Genomic DNA, 11,339 nt, shown 5'->3' on the forward strand with positions numbered 1-11,339 from the left:
ATCAAAATGCATAAACTCATAATAACTGTCATCGTAACGTTAAGCGTGCGGACCCTACGGTTCGAGAACAATGTAGACATGACTGAGACACTTCTCCGGTCAATAACCAATAGCGGGACCTGGATGCCCATATTGGCTCCTACATATTCTACGAAGATCTTTATCGGTCAGACCGCATAACAACATACGTTGTTCCCTTTGTCATCGGTATGCTACTTGCCCGAGATTCGATCGTCGGTATCCAATACCTAGTTCAATCTCGTTACCGGCAAGTCTCTTTACTCGTTCCGTAATACATCATCCCGCAACTAACTCATTAGTTGCAATGCTTGCAAGGCTTATGTGATGTGCATTACCGAGAGGGCCCCAGAGATACCTCTCCGACAATCGGAGTGACAAATCCTAATCTCGAAATACGCCAACCCAACATCTACCTTTGGAGACACCTGTAGAGCTCCTTTATAATCACCCATTTACGTTGTGACGTTTGGTAGCACACAAAGTGTTCCTCCGGTAAACGGGAGTTGCATAATCTCATAGTCATAGGAACATGTATAAGTCATGAAGAAAAGCAATAGCAACATACTAAACGATCGGGTGCTAAGCTAATGGAATGGGTCATGTCAATCAGATCATTCAACTAATGATGTGACCTCGTTAATCAAATAACAACTCTTTGTTCATGGTTAGGAAACATAACCATCTTTGATTAACGAGCTAGTCAAGTAGAGGCATACTAGTGACACTCTGTTTGTCTATGTATTCACACATGTATTATGTTTCCGGTTAATACAATTCTAGCATGAATAATAAACATTTATCATGATATAAGGAAATAAATAATAACTTTATTATTGCCTCTAGGGCATATTTCCTTCAGTCTCCCACTTGCACTAGAGTCAATAATCTAGATTACACTGTAATGATTCTAACACCCATGGAGCTTTGGTGCTGATCATGTTTTGCTCGTGGAAGAGGCTTAGTCAACGGGTCTGCAACATTCAGATCCGTATGTATCTTGCAAATCTCTATGTCTCCCACCTGGACTAGATCCCGGATGGAATTGAAGCGTCTCTTGATGTGTTTGGTCCTTTTGTGAAATCTGGATTCCTTTGCCAAGGCAATTGCACCAGTATTGTCACAAAAGATTTTCATTGGACCCGATGCACTAGGTATGACACCTAGATCGGATATGAACTCCTTCATCCAGACTCCTTCGTTCGCTGCTTCCGAAGCAGCTATGTACTCCGCTTCACATGTAGATCCCGCTACGACGCTTTGTTTAGAACTGCACCAACTGACAGCTCCACCGTTTAATGTAAACACGTATCCGGTTTGCGATTTAGAATCGTCCGGATCAGTGTCAAAGCTTGCATCAACGTAACCTTTTACGGTGAGCTCTTTGTCACCTCCATATACGAGAAACATATCCTTAGTCCTTTTCAGGTATTTCAGGATGTTCTTGACCGCTGTCCAGTGATCCACTCCTGGATTACTTTGGTACCTCCCTGCTAAACTTATAGCAAGGCACACATCAGGTCTGGTACACAGCATTGCATACATGATAGAGCCTATGGCTGAAGCATAGGGAACATCTTTCATTTTCTCTCTATCTTCTGCAGTGGTCGGGCATTGAGTCTGACTCAACTTCACACCTTGTAACACAGGCAAGAACCCTTTCTTTGCTTGATCCATTTTGAACTTCTTCAAAATCTTGTCAAGGTATGTGCTTTGTGAAAGTCCAATTAAGCGTCTTGATCTATCTCTATAGATCTTTATGCCTAATATGTAAGCAGCTTCACCGAGGTCTTTCATTGAAAAACTCTTATTCAAGTATCCCTTTATGCTATCCAGAAATTCTATATCATTTCCAATCAGCAATATGTCATCCACATATAATATCAGAAATGCTACAGAGCTCCCACTCACTTTCTTGTAAATACAGGCTTCTCCGAAAGTCTGTATAAAACCAAATGCTTTGATCACACTATCAAAACGTTTATTCCAACTCCGAGAGGCTTGCACCAGTCCATAAATGGATCGCTGGAGCTTGCACACTTTGTTAGCTCCCTTTGGATCGACAAAACCTTCCGGTTGCATCATATACAACTCTTCTTCCAGAAATCCATTCAGGAATGCAGTTTTGACATCCATCTGCCAAATTTCATAATCATAAAATGCGGCAATTGCTAACATGATTCGGACAGACTTAAGCATCGCTACGGGTGAGAAGGTCTCATCGTAGTCAACCCCTTGAACTTGTCGAAAACCTTTTGCGACAAGTCGAGCTTTGTAGACAGTAACATTACCATCAGCGTCAGTCTTCTTCTTGAAGATCCATTTATTCTCAATTGCTTGCCGATCATCGGGCAAGTCAACCAAAGTCCATACTTTGTTCTCATACATGGATCCCATCTCAGATTTCATGGCTTCAAGCCACTTTGCGGAATCTGGGCTCACCATCGCTTCTTCATAGTTCGTAGGTTCATCATGATCTAGTAGCATGATTTCCAGAACAGGATTACCGTACCACTCTGGCGCGGATCTTACTCTGGTTGATCTACGAGGTTCAGTAGTATCTTGATCTGAAGTTTCATGATCATCATCATTAGCTTCCTCACTTATTGGTGTAGGTGTCGCAGAAACAGTTTTCTGTGATGTACTACTTTCCAATAAAGGAGCAGGTACAGTTACCTCGTCAAGTTCTACTTTCCTCCCACTCACTTCTTTCGAGAGAAACTCCTTCTCTAGAAAGGATCCATTCTTAGCAACGAATGTCTTGCCTTCGGATCTGTGATAGAAGGTGTACCCAACAGTCTCCTTTGGGTATCCTATGAAGACACATTTCTCCGATTTGGGTTCGAGCTTATCAGGTTGAAGCTTTTTCACATAAGCATCGCAGCCCCAAACTTTAAGAAACGACAACTTTGGTTTCTTGCCAAACCACAGTTCATAAGGCGTCGTCTCAACGGATTTTGATGGTGCCCTATTTAACGTGAATGCGGCCGTCTCTAAAGCATAACCCCAAAACGATAGCGGTAAATCAGTAAGAGACATCATAGATCGCACCATATCTAGTAAAGTACGATTACGACGTTCGGACACACCATTACGCTGTGGTGTTCCGGGTGGCGTGAGTTGCGAAACTATTCCACAATTTTTCAAATGTACACCAAACTCGTAACTCAAATATTCTCCTCCACGATCAGATCGTAGAAACTTTATTTTCTTGTTACGATGATTTTCAACTTCACTCTGAAATTCTTTGAACTTTTCAAATGTTTCAGATTTATGTTTCATTAAGTAGATATACCCATATCTGCTTAAGTCATCTGTGAAGGTGAGAAAATAACGATATCCGCCACGAGCCTCAATATTCATCGGACCACATACATCGGTATGTATGATTTCCAACAAATCTGTTGCTCTCTCCATAGTACCGGAGAACGGTGTTTTAGTCATCTTGCCCATGAGGCACGGTTCGCAAGTACCAAGTGATTCATAATCAAGTGGTTCCAAAAGTCCATCAGTATGGAGTTTCTTCATGCGCTTTACACCGATATGACCTAAACGACAGTGCCACAAATAAGTTGCACTTTCATTATCAACTCTGTATCTTTTGGCTTCAACATTATGAATATGTGTATCACTACTATCGAGATTCATCAAAAATAGACCACTCTTCAAAGGTGCATGACCATAAAAGATATTACTCATATAAATAGAACAACCATTATTCTCTGATTTAAATGAATAACCGTCTCGCATCAAACAAGATCCAGATATAATGTTCATGCTCAACGCTGGCACCAAATAACAATTATTTAGGTCTAATATTAATCCCGAAGGTAGATGTAGAGGTAGCGTGCCGACCGCGATCACATCGACTTTGGAACCGTTTCCCACGCGCATCGTCACCTCGTCCTTTGCCAGTGCCCGCTTATTCCGTAGTCCCTGTTTCGAGTTGCAAATATTAGCAACAGAACCAGTATCAAATACCCAGGTGCTACTGCGAGCTCTAGTAAGGTACACATCAATAACATGTATATCACATATACCTTTGTTCACCTTGCCATCCTTCTTATCCGCCAAATACTTGGGGCAGTTCCGCTTCCAGTGACCAGTCTGCTTGCAGTAGAAGCACTCAGTTTCAGGCTTAGGTCCAGACTTGGGTTTCTTCTCCTGAGCAGCAACTTGCTTGCTGTTCTTCTTGAAGTTCCCCTTCTTCTTCCCTTTGCCCTTTTTCTTGAAACTAGTGGTCTTGTTAACCATCAACACTTGATGCTCCTTCTTGATTTCTACCTCCGCAGCTTTCAGCATTGCGAAGAGCTCGGGAATAGTCTTGTTCATCCCTTGCATATTATAGTTCATCACGAAGCTCTTGTAGCTTGGTGGCAGTGATTGGAGAATTCTGTCAATGACGCAATCATCCGGAAGATTAACTCCCAATTGAATCAAGTGATTATTATACCCAGACATTTTGAGTATATGCTCACTGACAGAACTGTTCTCCTCCATCTTGCAGCTATAGAACTTATTGGAGACTTCATATCTCTCAATCCGGGCATTTGCTTGAAATATTAACTTCAACTCCTGGAACATCTCATATGCTCCATGACGTTCAAAACGTCGTTGAAGTCCCGATTCTAAGCCGTAAAGCATGGCACACTGAACTATCGAGTAGTCATCAGCTTTGCTCTGCCAGACGTTCATAACATCTGGTGTTGCTCCAGCAGCAGGCCTGGCACCCAGCGGTGCTTCCAGGACGTAATTCTTCTGAGCAGCAATGAGGATAATCCTCAAGTTACGGACCCAGTCCGTATAATTGCTACCATCATCTTTCAACTTTGCTTTCTCAAGGAACGCATTAAAATTCAACGGAACAACAGCACGAGCCATCTATCTACAATCAACATAAACAAGCAAGATACTATCAGGTACTAAGTTCATGATAAGTTTAAGTTCAATTAATCAAATTACTTAAGAACTCCCACTTAGATAGACATCCCTCTAATCTTCTAAGTGATTACGTGATCCAAATCAACTAAACCATAACCGATCATCACGTGAGATGGAGTAGTTTTCAATGGTGAACATCGTTATGTTGATCATATCTACTATATGATTCACGCTCGACCTTTCGGTCTCCGTGTTCCGAGGCCATATCTGCATATGCTAGGCTCGTCAAGTTTAACCTGAGTATTCTGCGTGTGCAAAACTGGCTTGCACCCGTTGTAGATGGACGTAGAGCTTATCACACCCGATCATCACGTGGTGTCTGGGCACGACGAACTTTGGCAACGGTGCATACTCAGGGAGAACACTTCTTGATAATTTAGTGAGAGATCATCTTATAATGCTACCGTCAATCAAAGCAAGATAAGATGCATAAAAGGATAAACATCTCATGCAATCAATATAAGTGATATGATATGGCCATCATCATCTTGTGCTTGTGATCTCCATCTCCGAAGCACCGTTATGATCACCATCGTCACCGGCGCGACACCTTGATCTCCATCGTAGCATCGTTGTCGTCTCGCCAATCTTATGCTTCCACGACTATCACTACCGTTTAGTAATAAAGTAAAGCATTACATCGCGATTGCATTGAATACAATAAAGCGACAACCATATGGCTCCTGCCAGCTGCCGATAACTCGGTTACAAAACATGATCATCTCATACAATAAAATTCAGCATCATGCCTTGACCATATCACATCACAACATGCCCTGCAAAAACAAGTTAGACGTCCTCTACTTTGTTGCTGCAAGTTTTACGTGGCTGCTACGGGCTTAAGCAAGAACCAATCTCACCTACGCATCAAAACCACAACGATAGTTTGTCAAATAGACTCCGTTTTAACCTTCGCAAGGACCGGGCGTAGCCATACTCGGTTCAACTAAAGTTGGAGAGACAGTCGCCCGCAAGCCACCTATGTGCAAAGCACGTCGGGAGAACCGGTCTCGCGTAAGCGTACGCGTAATGTCAGTCCGGGTCGTCTCGTCCAACAATACCGCCGAACCAAAGTATGACATGCTGGTAGGCAGTATGACTTATATCACCCACAACTCACTTGTATTCTACTCGTGCAAATAACATCAAACCATAAAACCTAGGCTCGGATGCCACTGTTGGGGAACGTAGTAATTTCAAAAAAATTCCTACGCACACGCAAGATCATGGTGATGCATAGCAACGAGAGGGGAGAGTGTTGTCTACGTACCAACGCAGACCGACTGTGGAAGCGATCACACAACGTAGAGGAAGTAGTCGAACGTTTTCCCGATCCGATCGATCCAAGCACCGTTACTCCGGCACCTCCGAGTTCTTAGCACACGTACAGCTCGATGACGATACCCGGGCTCCGATCCAGCAAAGCGTCGGGGAAGAGTTCTGTCAGCATGACAGCGTGGTGACGATCTTGATGTTCTACCGTCGCAGGGCTTCGCCTAAGCACCGCTACAATATGATCGAGGTGGAATATGGTGGCAGGGGGCACCGCACACGGCTATGGAACGATCACGGGGATCAATTGTGTGTCTAGAGGTGCCCCCTGCCCCTGTATATAAAGGAGCAAGGGGGGAGAGGTGCGGCCAGCCTTGGGGCGCGCCAGGAGGAGTCCTACTCCCTCTGGGAGTAGGATTCCCCCCCAATCCTAGTTGGAATAGGAATCCTCAAGGGGGGAAAGAGAGAGGGGGGGGGGGCGGCCACCTCTCCTAGTCCTAATAGGACTAGGGGAGGGGGAAGGTGCGCGGCCACCTTGGGCTGCCCCTTTCTCCTTTCCACTAAGGCCCATGAAGGCCCATATGGCTCCCGGGGGGTTCCGGTAACCTCCCGGTACTCCGGTAAAATCCCGATTTCACCCGGAACATTTCCGATATCCAAACATAGGCTTCCAATATATCAATATTTATGTCTCGACCCTTTCGAGACTCCTTGTCATGTCCGTGATCACATCCGGGACTCCGAACAACCTTCGGTACATCAAAATGCATAAACTCATAATAACTGTCATCGTAACGTTAAGCGTGCGGACCCTACGGTTCGAGAACAATGTAGACATGACTGAGACACTTCTCCGGTCAATAACCAATAGCGGGACCTGGATGCCCATATTGGCTCCTACATATTCTACGAAGATCTTTATCGGTCAGACCGCATAACAACATACGTTGTTCCCTTTGTCATCGGTATGCTACTTGCCCGAGATTCGATCGTCGGTATCCAATACCTAGTTCAATCTCGTTACCGGCAAGTCTCTTTACTCGTTCCGTAATACATCATCTCGCAACTAACTCATTAGTTGCAATGCTTGCAAGGCTTATGTGATGTGCATTACCGAGAGGGCCCCAGAGATACCTCTCCGACAATCGGAGTGACAAATCCTAATCTCGAAATATGCCAAACCAACATTTACCTTTGGAGACACCTGTAGAGCTCCTTTATAATCACCCATTTATGTTGTGACGTTTGGTAGCACACAAAGTGTTCCTCCGGTAAATGGAAGTTGCATAATCTCATAGTCATAGGAACATGTATAAGTCATGAAGAAAAGCAATAGCAACATACTAAACGATCGGGTGCTAAGCTAATGGAATGGGTCATGTCAATCAGATCATTCAACTAATGATGTGACTTCGTTAATCAAATAACAACTCTTTGTTCATGGTTAGGAAACATAACCATCTTTGATTAACGAGCTAGTCAAGTAGAGGCATACTAGTGACACTCTGTTTGTCTATGTATTCACACATGTATTATGTTTCCGGTTAATACAATTCTAGCATGAATAATAAACATTTATCATGATATAAGGAAATAAATAATAACTTTATTATTGCCTCTAGGGCATATTTCCTTCACGAGAATCCTTCGGCACATCGCAAAAATAGGTATGGGGATATGGAACAGCCTTGCTGGAGGCCTCTCGACAGTGTGAAAAAAGGCAACAGTTCTTCGTTGACATGAACAGAGAAACAAACTGAAGTGACACACTTCATGATTAATCTGACTGTGTTGCCAGTAAACCCAAGTAGCAGCTTTATAGCTTCAAGGAAGTGACATTCCACTCGATCGTAAGCCTTCATCATGTCCAATTTAATTACACACGAGAAATTATTTGCTTCCTTTCGCCTCTTCATCGTATGAACACTTTCAAAAGCCACAAGGACATTGTCGGAGATTAGACGACCTGAGACGAAAGCACTTTGCTCCTCATGGATTATCTCATCCATGCAAGGCTGTAATCTATTCGTAATCACTTTAACAACAATCTTATAAAGCACTGGGCACAATGCAATGGGTTGATATTGAGAGATGTTTTGTGGATGGCGTACCTTGGGGATTAATGTGATTGAAGTGTCATTTAGACTCGCGAGTAGCTCACCACCAATGAGAAAATCAAGCACCGCTGGGACTAGATCATGCTTCAGTAGTTCCTACTGACGTTGATAAAATCCTGCTGTAAATCCATCCAACCCCGACGCCTTGGACGGGGCCATCTGAAATAATGCATTGATGTCGGTTAGGACTACGTCGGTATTTCCCCAAAGAGGAAGGGATGATGCAGCACAGCGACGGTAGGTATTTCCCTCAGTGATGAAACCAAGGTTATCAAACCAGTAGGAGAACCAAGCAACACAACGTAAACAACCCCTGCACACAAATAACAACCACTCGCAACCCGACGTGTTCAAGGGGTTGTCAATCCCTTTCGTGTAACGGCGCCAGAAATTGGTGCGTGGACAGGAGAAAATTGTAATAGATTGAATAAATAGATCGCAAATAAAATAAAGTGCAGAAAAGTATTTTTGTATTTTTGGTTTAATAGTTCTGAAAATAAATGCATAGGAAAAGTAGATCGCAAAGGAAAATATATGAGAAAGAGACCCGGGGGAAATAGGTTTCACTAGTGGCTTCTCTCGAGAAAAATAGCAAACGGTGGGTGAACAAATTACTGTTGGGAAATTGATAGAACTTCAAATAATCAACGATATCCAGGCAATGATTATTATATAGACATCACTTCCAAGATTAGTAGACCGACTCCTGTCTGATTCTACTACTATTACTCCACACATCGACCGCTACCCAACATGCATCTAGTGTATTAAGTCCATGGAGAAACAGAGTAATGCAATAAGAACGATGACATGATGTAGACAAGATCTATCTATGTAGAGATAGACCCCATCGTTTTATCCTTAGTAGCAATGATACATACGTGTCGGTTCCCCTTCTGTCATTGAGATCAAGCACCGTAAGATCAAACTCACTACAAAGCACCTCTTCCCATTGCAAGATAAATAGATCAAGTTGGCCAAACAAAACCCAAATATCGGAAATGAAATACGAGGCTATAAGGGATCATGCATAAAAGAGATTAAAGAAACTCAAATACTTTCATGGCTATAAAAAGATATAACTGATCATAAACTCAAAGTTCATCAGATCCAAACAAACACACCGCAACAAGAGTTACATCATATGGATCTCCAAGAGACCATTGTATTGAGAATTCAGCGAGAGAGAGGAAGCCATCTAGCTACTAACTACGAACCCGAAGGTCTACAAAGAACTACTCATGCATCATCGGAGGGGCACCAATGGAGGTGGTGAACCCCATCCGAGATGGTGTCTAGATTGGATCTGGTGGTTCTAGACTCTATGACCGCTGGATTAATATTTTGTCGACTCCCCTAGGGGTTTGGGAATATTGGGGTATTTATAGAGCAAAGAGGCGGTCCGGGGGGCACCCGAGGTGGGCACAACCCACCAGGGCGCGTCTGGGCTAGGGCCCATTAGGTGTCTTCTGGTCCATAAAAAAACTCTATAATTTTTCGTGGCATTTGGACTCCGTTTTGTATTGATTTTGTGATGTAAAAAACATGCAAAAAACAGTAACTGGCACTTGGCACTATGTCAATAGGTTAGTACCAAAAATGATATAAAATGACTATAAAACATCCAAGATTGATAATATAACAACATGGAACAATCAAAAATTATAGATACGTTGGAGACGTATCAGCATCCCCAAGCTTAACTCATGCTCGTCCTCGAGTAGGTAAGTGATAAAAACAGAATTTTTGATGTGGAATGATGCCTATCATGTCATATCATATTCTTTATAGCATGAACATTTGGACTTTTATGTGATTCAAAGCAATAGTCTAGTTTTGACATGATAACTTAAATACTCAAGCATATCAACGAGCAACCATGTCTTTCAACATATCAATGCTAAAATAAGTTATCCCTAGCCCATCATGCTCAACCATTGACCCATTCATGAAACACACTTGCATATTAACTACACCCAATGCTCAAGTGCGATCATAGTGCCTCCTAGTTGGTGCTTTTATAAGAGAAGATGGAGACTCAAATTCAAAATAAAAAATGCATAAAGTAAAAGAAAGGCCCTTCAAAGAGGGAAGTAGGGATTTGTAGAGGTTCCAGAGCTCAAAGCGAAAAACTTAGAGATAAAAACATTTTGGGAGGTGTGTCCTTCCCACAAACGAAAACGACTTAGAGTTCCCAACACTTTCCATGCTAGATATATCATAGGCGGTTCCCAAACAGAAAATAAAGTTTATTCCTTTTTCAACCATACTTTCACTTTCCATGGCTAGCCGTATCCATCGTTGCCCTCCATACCAACACTTTTCAAGGAATTTATTATTTGAAAACATAAAGTAAATTCATTCTTCATTTCGGGAGTAGGCATCCATAATACCTTTGCCTTACTCTCGTGCAATGACAAGTGAATAAACACTCATCGTGAGAATAACACATCTAGCATGGAAAATATTAGCCACCCCTCACCGCTCCGTGAGCGGAACGAACAAACAAAAGAGAAGTTTATTTTGAAAATTAGAGATGGCACATACAAATTTGCTTAAAACGACAAAAGAATACCACATATAGGTAGATATAGTGGACTCATGTGGAAAAACTGGTTTAAAGGTTTTTGGATGCACAAGTAGAGATCATACTTAGTGCAAAATGAAGGCTAGCAAAAGATTGAGAAGCGACCAACAAAGAAATGAATAATCTCATAAGTGAGCATTAAGCATAATTAACAACGAATAATTGATACGTCTCCAACGTATCTACTTCTCCAAACACTTTTGCCCTTGTTTTGGACTCTAACTTGCATGATTTGAATGGAACTAACCCGGACTGACGCTATTTTCAGCAGAATTGCCATGGTGTTATTTTTGTGCAGAAATAAAAGTTCTTGGAATGAGCTGAAACTTCACGGAGAATTTTTTTGGAATATACAAAAAATACTGGTGAAAGAATCAAGGCTAGGGGGACCACACCCTGTCCAC

The sequence above is a fragment of the Triticum aestivum genome, chromosome 7A (genome assembly GCF_018294505.1).
Source record: "Triticum aestivum cultivar Chinese Spring chromosome 7A, IWGSC CS RefSeq v2.1, whole genome shotgun sequence".
Taxonomy (NCBI): domain Eukaryota; kingdom Viridiplantae; phylum Streptophyta; class Magnoliopsida; order Poales; family Poaceae; genus Triticum; species Triticum aestivum.